At 36.2% G+C, this 16,519-nt stretch overlaps 1 long non-coding RNA gene across 2 annotated transcripts; it reads left to right on the top strand.

The window, feature by feature from the left end:
* Positions 1 to 7,661: 7,661 nt before the first annotated feature.
* On the top strand, positions 7,662 to 9,371 carry LOC147020121 (uncharacterized). Of its 2 annotated transcripts, XR_015062068.1 has the most exons (4): positions 7,664 to 8,281; positions 8,375 to 8,533; positions 8,899 to 8,956; positions 9,215 to 9,371. It is a non-coding gene; the product is annotated as an uncharacterized LOC147020121 (long non-coding RNA). The 2 variants fall into 2 exon arrangements; XR_015062067.1 differs by having other exon boundaries at positions 7,662 to 8,533.
* Positions 9,372 to 16,519: the final 7,148 nt, after the last annotated feature.

Below are 16,519 nucleotides of genomic sequence, written 5' to 3'. Positions count from 1 at the left end.
CCAGGTGGTATTTGCTAGTAAAGCTGAAAACAGCATCTAAAGCATCTCTTTTTGAGATGATTCACATGGGGTCATGGTGGAGCTTGGAGTCACATGAAATGGCTGCAGTGTACCTTCATGTTCTTCGGTGTCCTGCATGATCAGTCATGGTCTTCTGGCAAGACAATCAGTAAAATGTTATCAGACTTTATGAAAGATACTCGTCTTCAAACTATTCATGGCCACTTGTGTCAGACATTGTGTGGAACATGGCAAAAAAAATCTTGTATCTGTGAACTCCACAAGGGACATGGGCCTCATATATGTGGAAGAGCATGATGGATTGGAGTTAGGAAGGTTGTTTAAAAGTTAGGCAGAGGGGGAAGAAAGAGTGGAAATGGGCAGACTACCCAGGCATAGGGAGGGAAATTTATAATGGGAGAAGTTGGTTCAACTGGACATACAATGAAGAGGATTTGTGGAAATATACCTGTCTGCACAAAGGTGAAAAGGTTACTAAGCTGCCAACGTGCTTCATGCAGTGGTAGTGTTGAAATCCCTGTTCATCAGCTTCATTTTGAAACATTCCAGCGAAACTCAGGCCATCTGTCACCTCGTTCTTCCATGTACCTCTATCTGGTATCCAGGGACAGATGATCAGGTCAAAGTTAGGTGAGGTCTGAAATCTCAGGATATGTTATTATTGATATTATGAGGATGCTCATTTCATATTTACCCTCGCTGGAGGAGAGGGTATTTTGCATTTAGTTCCGGTTGTTCGTTTGTCTGTCTGTCTGTCTGTTTGTTTGTTTGTCCACACAGAACTTTCGTGTTTTTCTCCACAACTGATTGTCGGATTGAGACGAAATTTCCACTATAGGAGTGACTACTCATGTAGAATGTTGTATTGATAATTATGATGTCATCAGTCACGTTGTGTGGCAGCCATGTTGGAAAAACGGAAAAATTTTGGACCTCTATCTCTGAAACCATACAAAGGAAAAAATTGAAACTCGGCACATGCCAAGTACTCCTCGTGGGGAATGTGTGATTTTATAATGCATTCATAAGTGCTTCGTTATGACGTCATGATTACATATGTAGAATGCTACATCTGATCAATATGAAAATTTTGGAGGGTCATCTGGGGATAAAATGGTCCACAGATAAAAAAAAAAAATTCATGAAGTCATCAGCCACGTGATTTGGCAGCCATGCATATATGTATGTATATATATTTTAAACCTTCAACAATCTTCTTCTCTGAAGTGGATGAATAGATTGAGGCAAAACTTTACAAATATGTCCACCTATCCATGTGGAACAAAAGGTTCACAGATATGATGTCGTAGGTCATATGATTTGGCAGCCATATTGGAATTATCCGAAATCCACTAAAAAAAATCTTCTTCTCCAGAACGGCTGGACAGATCGAGGGGAAACTTCACATAAACGTTCCCCAAGCCATGCGAGTACAAGTTTTTTAAAGTAATAATTAATAGATCGCATGGTTTGGCCAATCTATTGGATTGAAGAAAAATATTAATTAATGTTTTCTCTGGAACCACTTAATCATTCGATGTGAAACTTCACAATTATGATTTAGTTGTGATGCGGAATAAATGTTTTAAGTTTCAACATGATCAGACGCATCGGCTGGCATCCAGAATTATTTAATTTTTATCTCAGTTCTTCTAATAATTTTTGAATAAGGCTCACTTGACTGCCTGGATGGGTTTGAAGGTAGAGGAGTAGCAGCTGAAATGCAAATCCTATCCAGGTTCCTTCTGATAACTCAATCTTTGCTTTTTGCTTGTTTGGGTTCCTTCTGACGACTCCAATGCAGCACTGCACCTATTTGGTCTTCCATTTGATCTTAATTAAATATATTTTAATCCCATTCTGAATTCAATTGAATAATAATAATTTTAAAATGTGATGGGTGAGGGTCAGGTGTCCAATCAAAGAGGGGTTGCAACAAAGCAGGACATCTTGGTACCCGGTCCCCAGTACCGGGTGGTACCCAGTTATAAAGTGGTATTTCAAGTTATGTCTCTTATTAATTACCTAACACACTAGTACACAAACACCACACAAAACTACACAAACACCACACAAAACAAGTACTGGCATGGTTCTGCAATCTCTGATTGCTTTTTCTCTTTATTATGTACGTTTTATTATTATCTCATATTTCTTATGCCATCTTTATATTCTCTTATTCAAAAAAAAAAAGTGAAACCCCATACAAAGAAGAAACAACAATGCTTTCATTAAAAACAACGTTCCATTTTTAAACTAAATCGACAATGACAACAATTTATTTTTAAAAACGCAATTTATTTGAAAGACCATCATTTGTCATTTATATTCCAAGGTGCAGGCAGTCTCACACAAACAACGACACAAATCGTAGTATAACAAACATTTCATTGGTCTTTTCCTCGATTTTTTTTTGGCGAAACTCAATGATTTTCAAGAAATCAAGTCCTCTCTGTACTTCACTCTCGATTGAAAGACGATTAAATCGATCTTGTCCCATTCGGTTCCTAACCTCATCCTTGATGAGTTTTAGTTTTGAGAAGAACTGCTCAGCCTCACCACTGCAATACGATCCCCTATACCATCATCGACAGATATATCCAAAGAACTATTTCAATGTTAGGATGTGGTTGGGAGAGGGTGCGTGTATGGAGGGATCGGTGCATTCTTAATTTTGTTGAGTCCATTTGTTTGTGTGAGGTTTGAAGCTCTGTTGAATATGCTCATAAGGTACAAAAATGGATAAATTCACTTTCAATCGTGGGTTCCAGATCTGTGGGATGGAAGCGGGCAAGATTTGGCATGACTTGTTTGATCTCACGAGAGAGGCAAGCTTGGACAGAAATATACTTACAGTTGACTTCCTTGTATGTTTCAAGATGGTGTTTCAATGCACTGATTAGCTGATAAATGATCAAAAGGAACACTTCAGTTTTTAATTTCTCCTTGGGTGGATTATAGATGTCGGGGCGGATTAACTTATTGGCAAGTTAGTTCATAAATTAAACTATGGGGCCATAATGAATACAAATCAGTCCAGAGGTGATTCTGCACTTATTGACACAAGACATTTCAGCATTTCATTTTTTATTAATTTGTATAAATTTCTAAAAACATGTTTTCACTTTGACATTAATGGGGTAATTTGTGTAGATCTGTACCAAATTTTTTTAATTTAACCCATTTTAATTTCAGGCTGTAACACAACAAAATGTGAAAAAGTGGAGGAGTGTGAATACTTTCTCAAGGCACTGTACATATACATACAAGTACATAATACATACATACACACATTCATATGTACATACGCAGTACATGATTGATACATACAGAGAATTGACATATAGTATTTTAGTATGATTTTTTAGCCAGGAGTCGTGAAATATTTGAAGAACAGGACTTATAATGACATCCATGTTCATGTCAGTACTTTAAACAGCTGAAGGTTAAATAACAGCAACATGACCCAAGGTCGGTGATAAGCACTCTTGTTTCAATCCAGCGGAAATATTGTATGCATAGAAAAAGAATAAGGTCTTCACCTGACACCGCTCTGTTTGTTTGTATGGTAAGTTATATGCAACTTTGAACGTTTGTACATCTCGCGCATCAAATTCTTTTTTTTTTTTTTTACTTAGTGATTGGAAAAAAATCGAGCAGAGACACTTCCACGTTCACATGCTTACCTTCCAATTGGCTTTCCATTGCCTTAATTGTAATTGCCATTATAACGTCTATACAAATGACAATTTTTTACAAATAGAAGCTGCTACTAATTATATGTACATTTACAATACAATGACAATTTTGCACAATCACACCATTGTGATTATAATGCGGGAGGTGTGTGCAGTACACAGGTGTACATTTGGCAGGTTCATGGTTTTGTTCCAGGTCTCAGGTGTGTTTGGGTGGTGCCCCCCTTCCCGGACTAAGTGCAATGCTAAACCTTGTATTCATCCATCTTTGATGATGTTAAACGCCATTATATTGGAACAAATGTCTGAACACGGGGCACACAGCTGTGTCACAGACAACGTAGGGAATCGAGAATGCAATTAAAATATCCCGAGAGTCTGTTAATTGTTCAGCAAGATCAACTTGATATCATTCACCACGTAATGCATTGTCTGACTGTTCCTTTGTGGGTTTTTTATTTCATAAATGAAAGTTGTTTTGAACTAATTCTTCATCACATGTATTTTGAAACAGTACAACACCATGGTAAAGCAGCCAATTATTTATTAATGTAAATATTTAGTTTGTTTGTTTATTTATTTAGTTGGCCTTTCCACTCTTTTGTTAAATTATGTTGTAATTAAAAACTCGAGTTATTAAACGAGGCCTTACTTTTTTATTGCAAGATATCCCAGAGATGCACACACATGCCTCTTTGCTATCCAGCCTAGATTTGAATATTGACCCAGCTATAAACTATCGTGCTGGGTGTGTCACAAGCTAGGTAAGGCATCAATGTGTGCACCGTCTATCTGATGAACGTTAAAATGTGTGTCCCGTCTGCCAGCCTTTGTTGCTAGACTTTAACTATCCCATGGTGTCTGCAAAGGGTTGGTGAGTTATCACTGGCACTATCAACAAATACAGCCAGTTTGTGAAAGACTTGGATGAGAAACGTTCCCCAGCCAACCACGCAAGAAGCTGCGAATAATTGGGGTGGTTCAAAAGTAGGTAGTAGTAGTAGCGAACGAAGTGAGCTTAATACTTAACGCGTGCACGTGAGAGAATAGGAAACAACAACAACAACAACAACAACAACAACAACAACAACAACAACAACAACAACACTATAGCCCTGGCTATTTGGAATCCATGTCATTAGCTATGACTTTTGCTTCCGGTTGTTGTTAAACGCTGTGCGGTGTATAAACACGATTGGGTTTTATTTCTATCTTGTGAATATTACTTAACGCGTGCACATGAGAGACTAGGAAACAACAAAAACAACACAATACCCTGGCAATTGTGAATCCGTGTCGTTGGCTATGACCATTTTGCTTCCGTTTTTTTTGTTTGTTTGTTTGTTTTTGTTTCCGGTTTTTGTCATGGGGAATGATGCATGCCGGGAGATCATGACCAGAAGTGTTTATTTATTTATTCAATTATTTTTTTCCCAAAGTTAATTTTATACTTCCGAAAGTGATTATTTTTCACGACAGGAAGTGTTTATTTTGTATTTAACATTACCGGGAGTGATTTTGAAACTCTTTCCGGAACTTTTAATTTCTTTTATTCTTGACCAGAAGTGATCATTTATTTATTTATTTATTCAATTATTTTTTTCCCCAAAGTTAATTTGAATAAAGATATCTCCCGCATCATCAAAAAATATTTTTTAATCGTGATTTACATTATTTGTTCGCTGATCCCGAATCCAGGCCGAAGTAACCGGAAATTGCGTCAAAATCATCAGCTGTGCGGCGCTTACATGTACCACGGTATAGTTGGCAAGTATACAGTTGTGAACAAGTTTTATGTAAAGTCAGAAGCGAATGTAAGAAGAATTCTACGTTCGCTTCTAGGCTTTGCCTATTCCGTATTAGTAGTAGTAGTAGTAGTAGTAGTAGTAGTAGTAGTAGTAGTAGTAGTAGTAGTAATCATCGTGTGCAGCCTATGGCTGCATCATTTTCTGGGGGCATGGCTCTGCTGCTGATGCAGTGTCCTAGCTATTACCAATACACTGGTACTCATTTCACTGACCTCAGAAGAATGATAGGCTGAGTCGACCACACCTGTTGATAATTAAGATTAAACAGCTGACAGGGGCTCAAACCCAGGACCCTAAGATCTTAAGCCAGCCACCTTAACCGTTAAGAGCAGCAGCAGCTTTTATAGCTATTATCAATACTCGTTCGTTCCCGTACGTGCAAACCAAAAAAAAAAACAAAAAACTTTCAAACCGCGAGCCAGAAACAACGACACAGGCAGTTCCTTCACTCTCAGAAACTACAACTGGATTGGGGCATTGTGTTTATCTATAAATGCACATAAGAAATCGAGAAATTATAAGAATTCATTAAGTCATCACGACACGGAAGTAATGCGTGCCCATACGGAATGTTCACATCATTCCACGAATTATCGCTTTCATTGAAGTAACAACTGCTGTGATATTACACACACACAGTTAATTAAAATCCAAATTAAAATCAAGTTTACCTCACTGTCTTCGCTTGCCATGACATTCGCTGCCATTGACCATTGCCACTCCTACGCCACAGGAACTAAGGCACCGATCCCCATCGTAACCGGCACGGCACGTGACGTCATCGTCAGCCGGCCGACACGAAGTTAAGTCCTCACTGTCCGGAAGTTCGCATATCGCAGTTACGATTATTTGCAATTTAGTTTTAATGGCCAATCATTCAATTAGCGCCAACGTATTTTGCCTTTGCGCAATGTCATCACAAGGAAAAACACAAAGAGAAGAGAAGAGAAGAGAAAAAAAAAACGTGCAAAAAAACAACAACTTTCAAACAACCACACAGGCTGTTCCTTCATTCTCTCGTAAATGACGACTGGATTGGGGCATTGTGTTTATCTATAAATGCGCATAAGAAATCGAGAAATTATTAAAATACACGAAGTCATCACTATCCGGAAGTCCGTACGTTGTAACCCGCAATGGGGAACGCAGCTGAGGATCTCTTCCCCATCGGCCATGCCTACGCAGCAACGTGTCTTGTCATTGGTTGGTAAATAAATGGCCATAACTTGGGAAGCACTTGTCCGATTAATTTCATACCTTGAAAAGGCACATCCTCAGGTCCCCAGCAATATACCTGGCAAGTTTCAATTAGATCGGATCAGTGGTTGTCGAGAAACAGCGGGCACAGACACACAGACACACAGACACACAGACACACAGAAGTAGGGTGGATATACTGGTTCTGGCTCACTTTTCCCCATGTAAATGAATGGGGGGTTTTCAGCGATTCCCTTTTTTTTCCCTAAAAATAAACCCCCTTTTTATCCGTTTTTCCCTGCTGTGCAGGGGTTTGGCTTTTTGTGAGGCAATATTTTATGGCCAGATGCCCTTCCTGACGCCAACCCTGGTCACCTCTTACGACACACAGGGATATGGTACACCTATTCTAACCGGGGTATACACCGAGACCAGTACACTGGTACTCATTTCACCGACCTCGAAAGGATGACAGGCTGAGTCAACCCCCTGGTGTTAATTCAGCAGCCAACAGGGCTTGAACTCAGGACACTGGGATCCCAAGCCGCCACCCTAACCACTAAGCCAACACCAGGCTTAGCCAACACCAGGCTTTGTAGGTATATATATAAGTTATTATATATATATATATATATATATATATATATATATATATATATATATATATATATATATATATATATATATATATATATATATATATATAAAACCAGGCTATCCCAAGGTATATTTATTTGTCTCCCCTTTTAACCTGGAGGTTGAACCTCATTGAATTGAACACCTGGGGGTTGAACAGCTCACTCATTGAACTTATAAAGATTTGTTCATTCTCAAATTCCTTCAATAGTTTAATTTTCTTTGCACAATAATCCTCATCTAAAATATTGACAAACAAAACATTTGAATCTTTATATTTTTTAAGATACCCCTTTTGTGCCATTACGAAATGATAAACTTCTCTTAATGATCTCATCTGGCCACCGCCTGAGTTGCAAATCATTTTTGTGCATAAACCACGCCATAAAAAAAGTTTTGTTTCAAATGTTTTCAGTTCATGCCGTGAAAATGAGGAAGTGTTTTTTTTGACACGGTCGTGCTGTGTGAATGAGGAAGTGGTTTTGGACAGTCATGCTGTGAAAAAATAGGAACTATTCTGTGAGACAAGGTCTCGTGTTTATATTTTATCTCAGAACACGAACTGAAAACATTTGAATCAAAACCATTTTAGGGCATTTTCAGTATGTTTTGAAAATATATCTCCCAGTTATTTTCCAAGCTGTCATTTCCTGTGGCCGCACCCAATGCTTAGGTAATTTCCTCGTCGTTGCCTTATAAGTGATTCGCCAGACAAAGTTTCTGCCAGACGGGATTTTCATTTTTACGATCATGAGCGATCTTTCTTCCCGAGGTGCATGAAATTAATGCTCTTATTGAAGAGGTCAATCATCTTAGAAGAGAATTGAAAAACATTTTTAAAGACTGACACGACGTCTTATCACGGCCCAGAGACATGGACTCACTCTCTTCCGATGAACAAAACAGCTCACTACAAAGTTGGTAAGTTTGTGTATGGTTTTCTCTTTGAACGATGAAGCAATTGATTATATATTAAATCGTGATAATGCGAAAATATTTTTTTTTTCCTGACAGGTCGTTGGAAGAAGTTGAGTTTACATATCACGATGAGGTGCATCAAATGAATGCTCTTATTGAAGAGATCAATGATTTTAGAAGAGAATTGAAAGACATTTATAATGACTGGTACGAAGTCTTATCACGGCCTCTGATCTCGAATGAATTAAACCAATGGTGAGACGTGTGTGTGTGTGTGTGTGTGTGTGTGTGTGTCAGTGTGTGTGTGTGTGTGTGTGTGTGTGTGTGTGTGTGTGTGTGTGTGTGTGTATATGTGTGTTTGTGTGTGTGTGTGTGTGTGTGTGTGTGTGTGTGTGTGTGTGTGTGTTTGTATATATATATATGTGTGTCTGTGTGTGTGTGTGTGTGTGTGTGTGTGTGTACATATATATATATATATATATATATATATATATATATATATATATATATATATATATATATGTGTGTCTGTGTGTGTGTGTCGCTTTCCCTGTCTGTTTGTATCTCTCTCTGTCTGTCTCTTCATCCATACCCTTGACTTATTATTATTTTTTTTTCAGCACTATCACACAACATCAGCTGTTGAAGCAATCTTGTACAACACATGATTTTCTGGAGGTAAATGTTTCTGAATTATTAATATCACTCTCTCTTTAGAATGTCGTCTTATGTTGGTTGCATTATTAGTTTGAACGCGGTTTTGTCAGTACACTGGAATTCATTTTATTGGCCTTGAAAGGATGACAGGCTCCTGGTGTGTTAATTCAGTGGTCAACGAGGCTGGTGTGTTAATTCAGTGGTCAACGAGGTTACCCATATTACCATGTAATTATCTTTATAAAACCTAATTATTATCCACTTTTTGTTTCAAAACAGAATATGGTGTCTGAGTTTCGAAATCACAAGACATCTGAAGAAGATTGCTGGGAAAGATTATACATTCTCGCAAATGAATATTTAATATTTTCAATATTAATAAATTATATTTGTTTTGTTTACAATTACTTGATTTTGAATTTCAAGAAGAGGATCAAGACAGGAAGGGGGGGGGGGGGGGGGGGGGGGGGGGGGGGGGTAGGTGCGCTCCCCCAATGACCCATCACCCCCTCATCCCATCCCTCCCCTCCCCATGTGTGTGTGTGGGGAAGGGTGGGGGTGGGATGAGGGAGGTGGTGGGTCAAAGGTGGGGGCGCACAGGGGGATGAGGGGGTGGGGCTTGTGTGGGCGGGGCTTGTGTGGGCGGGGCTTCGGTGGGAGGGGCGTGTGTGGGCAGTGTCAAAAAGGGGCGGAGTCAAAAAAATTCAATTTATTGGAGCTTGTGAGGGGTTTGTGTGTGGTGGGGTTTGTGTGGGGTTTGTGTGGGCGGGGCTTGTGTGGGGTTTGTGTGGGTGGAGTCAAAAAGAGGCGGAATCAAAAAATTTCAATTTATCTTTGCCTTTTGTAATTCCTGTGAATAAAATGAACCTAAAATCTCTTCCCCTTCCAAATCATATATCTTATAAGTCCAAGGAACCGTATCTATTACATCAACAATTTTAAAAAGCTCGTTGGTCCATCTTTTAATATAACCTTTTTCAAAATGAGATTTCCACCGATATATTCTTACGATATCACCAACTTTGAACTTAGGTTTTCTGACATTAATCTCTTTTTCATATTTTAATTTTGTAAATGTTTCTGATGGTTTCATATTTGTTGACGTGTGAATCGTGTCATTATACTTATCCACAATATCCTGAATAAAAGATGACCATTGTTGTGAACCGAGTTGTGTGAATTTTTTATATAGTCTCTCTTTTAAGGTACGATTAAAACGTTCAACAACAACTGCCTTCCCTTCATTAAAGGTACTGTATAATGTAATACTGTTATTTTTTAGAAAATTCATAAATGTCTTGTTATAAAACTCTCTACCCTCATCAGTCCACAATTTTTTAGGTTTTCTCTTACTTTTATTAAATATCTGTTGAAAGGCTAACATAAGAGTATTACCTGTTTTGTTTTTTAATGGGACAACCCATACGTATCTACTCCTCAAATCAATAACGGTTAAAGCATACTTGTACCCCTTATCATTATTGAGTTCAATCAAATCAGCAGACCAGATATAATCAACTTCCTTGGAATAAACTTTCCTTCTCTGAAACTTTGTGAATATTGGTTTATGTAATTCATCAGCTAATTGCTCTTCAGTCTTAATGACATCATTAGAGCCTATAAGTTTTTTGAATTTCCAAGTCCAAGTTTCAATTTAGCACTGATCATCTTCTTCACAATGAAACGATCAACTTTTTCTCTCAAGGTTGGATTTTGTATCAGAGACAAATTATACAACATTTCTCTATCGGCTTCATGCTTTTCTTCCAAAGTTGTGGCATTCCCATAATCAATATCGTGTCTCATGCACACTTCATCAACTCTATTGATAGGCTTACTCCAGAATTTAGGATTGTCTGCCTCATCTAATCTTTTATCCAAGTTTGTGCCTGGACCACAGAAAGAATACCCTGGAAGATGTAATTCCCCTGGTATTCCAGTAGTTGTAAATTTACTTCCTGATAAAAACTTTTGTATATCTCCTCCGAGTTTGTGTTTGGAGATAAATTGATTTTTTTTTTTTTGAACCACACACCAAACATATACCTTTTTGTATAACCCTGTTATTTTTACTTTTAATATATGAAATATTTTTAGTATTAGTTTTCTTTTTACATTTGAGACAATAACTCATTTATTTATGTGAAAAATTCCTGCAGAGTGCAAAAACCTTTTTAGTTTCCAACATGCACATTTGAATCTTAATTTTTAAAACATAAAGAATCCATAGAAATGCCTTCACCCTCTCCTCCATTTATTTAAGAAAAAAAAATAAAAATGAAAAACTTGAATTAAAATGAATAGCTTGGCGATGTCAATAGTCTTGAAGAAAATATTGCAAATAGACTTGTCAATTCTTTGTTTTCCTCCTCGGTGGGTTGAGTTATTTTCTGTAATACCACCAATCTTTTTTTAATCTCACTGGTTTCCATATTTTGATATTTATTTTGTCTCGCTCTTTCCTCCCTCTCCTCCCTCTCCTCCCTCTCTCTCTTCTCTCTCTTCTCCCTTTCATCCCTCTCTCTCTTCTCTCTTTCCTCCCTCTCTCTTCTCCTTTTCCTCCTTCTCTTTCTTCTCCCTCTCCTCCTTCTCTCTCTTCTCCTTTTCCTCCTCTTCCCTCTCTTCTTCAACTCCTTCCTCATCCCTTATTATCCTTGAATCGCTTACACCCCATAGAATATCATACATATATTCATCAGGATTTCTTGTTATTCCTATATCCAAAATAATTTTTTTTTACAACAGGAAACCAAAAAAATTTCTTTTGAATTTCTAAAAGAGCCTTACCTTTTCTTAACTATATAATTTTTTCATTATTTAACATTTTCATTAAATCTAAAGTTGTCGGTTTATCAACATCAGCATAATGCCAATCTTTTATTGAAAATGCCTCATTCTTATGTTGTAGAACATATTTATTAAAATACCGAATACCCTTTTCTTGAAGGTATGCTTGGACACAGAAATGATAATTTTCTTGAAGCCTTCTTGCTGTCATTTATGTATTAGAAATATATGTTAGAATAATATTATGGCACGAAACACCTCCCCATCTTCCCATAGTTAAATCATTTTGTATTTCCTTACTTATTATCTATAATCCTGTTTTTTCTGTTTTCATGAGATAAACAAGGGCAAAACCATTATTATATTTACCCTTATTAAATTCTTTTATTTGTTGTTTACTAATCGTGGCCCCACAAAACTCATTCTCGATACCAAGTGGATAATATTCTTCCTTACGAGACTGATTTAATTGTTCCAGGTCTTCGAGGTTAATTTTAAATGACCAATTATACCCTAAATCATTCATATCATACCCACATTGTTCTATTCTCATACAAACGATACGCCCTTCTTTATAAAAAATTATTTTAATTCGAACTGTGAATTCTGTATGACCTGGAGATAATATCAACACTTCTGTATCTTTGGAATACACGGCCGTTTTATTTAAGGATATATATTGTGATAAATCGCTTAATCTCACCAAGTCATTCGCGTCAGTCGGGCTTGGATAATTTTTTAATTTATAAGCATTTTTCATGTTAATATTTTTGGTTATATTATATTTATGTCGTTCAGCCTGTGCCTTTGTGTAATAATTTGATAAATCAATATCCAGTTCTTGAGATACACCAAAGATAGAACCATCTTTACCAACATAAGTCATTTATATTAGATTAAAAATAATATCATAAAATTTTTTATTTTTGTTGAGTTTAAATAACACATATAGACATAATTGACCACAACACTTGGAATTTAACTCTTGGACTTGAAATGTTTGATAAACACCATTCTGTAAGAATTTTATGACTTCAACAGGTGGTGGAAGACCAAAACTATCAAAATAATATTTGTCTTGACTATTAAAAATACAAACCCAATGAGAACCGTTCCCATTATTATCTTCTAAGTTCATAATAATATTCTTTGTATGTTTCGGCACATTTGTTAATTCATCTCTCATACAAATAACCACATTATGAATTTTTAATTTCTTACAATATTTAACAAGTTGTAAATTTGATGTTGTATTCTTTCCAAATTCTTTCAACCACTCATCAATGCTCATTTATTTATTAGAAAGATATAATCCATTACCTCTTTTCGTTAATTTTACACCTGCTTGTGCTATAGAAGAAAGCAAATCTCCAACTAACAATCTCGCTTTATCAGGCAGACCTTCAAGTTTTTCAGCAAAATCTACAATTACACCACTTCCACTAATTTGTTTCTCCAACTCTTTGTTATGTCTTTCCAATTATTTTTGAGCCTGGAGTTGAGCCTTCCTTTCGTTGGCAGTTTTCACCGCTGTTGAAATACCACCCGTCAATGCTCCAACCGCACTTAAACCAGCAAATAAAGGAATTAGAAATGGGAGAAATCCTCCACTCATCTCTCTTATTAAATATTTTTTCAACATTGGTTTTGTCATTTTAATTTTAAGTGAGCCAGTGTCATTCAAGATTTTAACCTGTTCTCTTGTGAGCAAAACATCAATTCTTACTGCTCCTTTTCTCTGAATTGTATTAACGTTAATCGTACAAGGCTTTTGATTTTGAACACAAGATGATAGTTTATGAAGATTGATTTGATAAACATATACCCCAGTTGGTACTTTGCCACTCATTTATTTAACAAAAAATTATGTGAGACTAATCATCACACCATTATCTGTATTAATCTGCAATTCTGTTTCTTCCAAAAGCAAACAATATGTATCAACTTCTTCACTCTCTCCTCTTTCAATGTATAGGGAAGTATCCACTCGATTAGACTTTATAGTTTCCTTTTGAGCGCTCAGGTCAAACGCATAGATTGTATACAAACTTTTAAATGCTGTCATATCTAAAATAGGTTCTTTATTTCCATTACTTTCACACACCTTTTGGTAAGACTTGTATGCTTCAGCAAAATCATTTTTTTCCCAATTAATTTCCAATCTATCTCGTGGATAAAATGTTCCATCTAGAGAAACGCGAAGTTGTTTCACCTTAGCATTATCACTCAATGCATTATTCTTATCAGTCGCAGTATCACCATCTGGCTTTTTAAAAATGATCCACAGATATTGTGGCTTTCCTTCCAGAACACCCAAATTCCACGTGTAAGTCGTTTGGTTGAGTTTAACGTGTTGACATCTTCTTTTGAGGTATGATACACTGAGTGGTTTCTTTGAGTTAAGTCTTCGATTCAACATCTCTTCTGTTTTAAGATTAGGAGTATATTCACTGATATACCAACTCATCTCCTCAATTACAAATTTATTCTGATCACCAAAAGCATTACCAACACCAAAAAGCAATCGATTTTCATTATCATTCCTTTGTAGTTGAAATCTAATTTTAAGACCATACAGAACTTTATCATGATCACAAAATCCAAATATACCTTTAAGAGGAACTGCCACAGTAAAACTATTTTCTGCTTTTGCATCATCATTATACGCTCCTTTCCTTTGAGTATATCCAGGGTCTGTGTTTGTTCCCGTTGACATATCAGAAATAAAACCTTCGACAGACCCCTTTCCCATTCTATCACTGAATGTATAGAGTGTAAATTTCATCATTTCAGATACAGCAGAGACATAATCAACCGCTTCAACTTCTTGTGTTCCAATATACAAACGCACACTATCAAACATTTTCCAGAAGAAATCATTTACAAGTGTAGCGTTTGTGTTAGTCGCAGCCTTAGTGAATTTAAATTTACACAACAAGAAACTTTCGGATAGATTCAAATAGGTTTGTTGATTATTTATTTCAAAACTTTTTGTACCATTCGTATTCCAGTCTGTTCCAGTTATTGCATTTACCTTGAAGTAATCTTCTTTTTTAGTGGAGTTTGAGATAATAATAGTATCATCCAAATCATAGATACTATCAATTGCTTCCATACTTGTATTTATTTAGGAAAAAAGATGTTAAAACTTTTGAAACCCTGATCCAAGTATTTGAATTATTTTCTGTCGTTCTTGGGGGGACAACTGAGTTTTACCTTTCTTAATTTCTTTTATTGCTTGTAATTTATGAGATTCCTTCTGGGCATCTTTTATGCTCTTTACAGCACCTGCTACATTTCCCACAGCAGAAGCAGTTGAACCAATTAGATCTTTATGTTTAAGAATCGTTGAACCAATACCCATGAGAGTATCAATTATCCCATCTCCTCTAAATTGATGTCCAACACCCCTTTGTCTCTTAGGTTTATAGTATCCTCTACCAAGATACATACCTTCACCCTTGTAGTACGGGGAAAGGAACATCCCATCCCCTGTAATTATTTTATATTTTCCCAATTCGTGTTTCCTCACAATAACCATCGTATTTATTTATTGGAAAACTTCACGTAGGTGAATTCTGATGGATATAACTTCTCCATTAAAATAAATCACACGATTATCTTGGTCGGTTATCCTAAAATTTACTCTGTGTATGGTTTTTCCTGACACAGGGAGATAAACCAAATTTTTAGGTTCCATATTGAATTTATAACCAATTGGGGTTGAGTATGCGCTGAATGAAAATATTGTATTTGTTTTTTTTCCATCATTATAAGCACCATCAATCAAATCACAGTGAATTAACACCGAATTTATTCCTGAGGATATTTGAATGACATTATCACTGTAAAACGTCCCATTAGTTTCAATCTTTGTTGAGGAGAAACCTAATAACTCTCTAAATGAATTATCAATTGTGAAATCAACCTTGTAGTTATTTTTAACTTTAATCGTTGATTTTGAAGTATGTTTTTGAATGTCTATAACAATATTTTTTGGTTCATCACCCTGTTCTTTCATAAGACGAGCAATTTCGGAAGATATTTGAGAAATGTCATATGCTCCGGGTGAGACTGTTATCGTTTTGTATCCACTTCCGGGATTATAACTAAACTTGTCATTTTTCTCGCTTATATTAAATAAGGTATTATAAGTTTCCATGGACAATAAAGATGCCTCATATTCTTTTGTTGGGTCAAGTTGTAGTGGGTATGGGAATGAAGATGTGTGGTCGCTTGTTGTGAAATTAAAACTCAGGATTGTGCTTCTCATCTTATTTAATATGAGATAAAATGTCTTTATATTGAGATTTATTAATTATTTTCATGTTCATCAACTGGTCTAAAATGGCTGATGCTTCATTAAAACAATTGTTATTTCCAGCCTTCTTACTACTTAACAACAATAACAGTCTATTAACTAATTGCAATGGGTCATTTGGAAGAAAACTAACACCTGAACCAAGGATACTTAAAGCCTGAATAATGTGTTTCTCCTTCTCATTCTTCCTACTTTTACCAGAAAGAATAACCTTATAATTTAGAGTGTTCAGCAGATCAATATATACTCTATCATCATTATTTTCCATATCCAATGGTTTATCAATATACTTTGATTCATCCCTCACAGTTGAACCTTGTCTTCCATCTTTTGTGAGAAGAAACATTAACCTCGGAGTTAGTTTAACAGGGGGTTGAGCGGAACCCAAGAACCTTAATTCATCATTAAATATCAATACCTTTTCTTGAACAAGATGAAATATTGCTGATTGTTCTGTTGGAATGAGTCCTGCTTTG

This window comes from Eptatretus burgeri, chromosome 9, assembly GCF_056783735.1.
Source record: "Eptatretus burgeri isolate ZD-2024b chromosome 9, Ebu_testis_v1, whole genome shotgun sequence".
Taxonomy (NCBI): Eukaryota; Metazoa; Chordata; class Myxini; order Myxiniformes; family Myxinidae; genus Eptatretus; species Eptatretus burgeri.
Note: the sequence above shows the minus strand (reverse complement) of the source record. Positions and strands in the feature narration are given on the sequence as shown.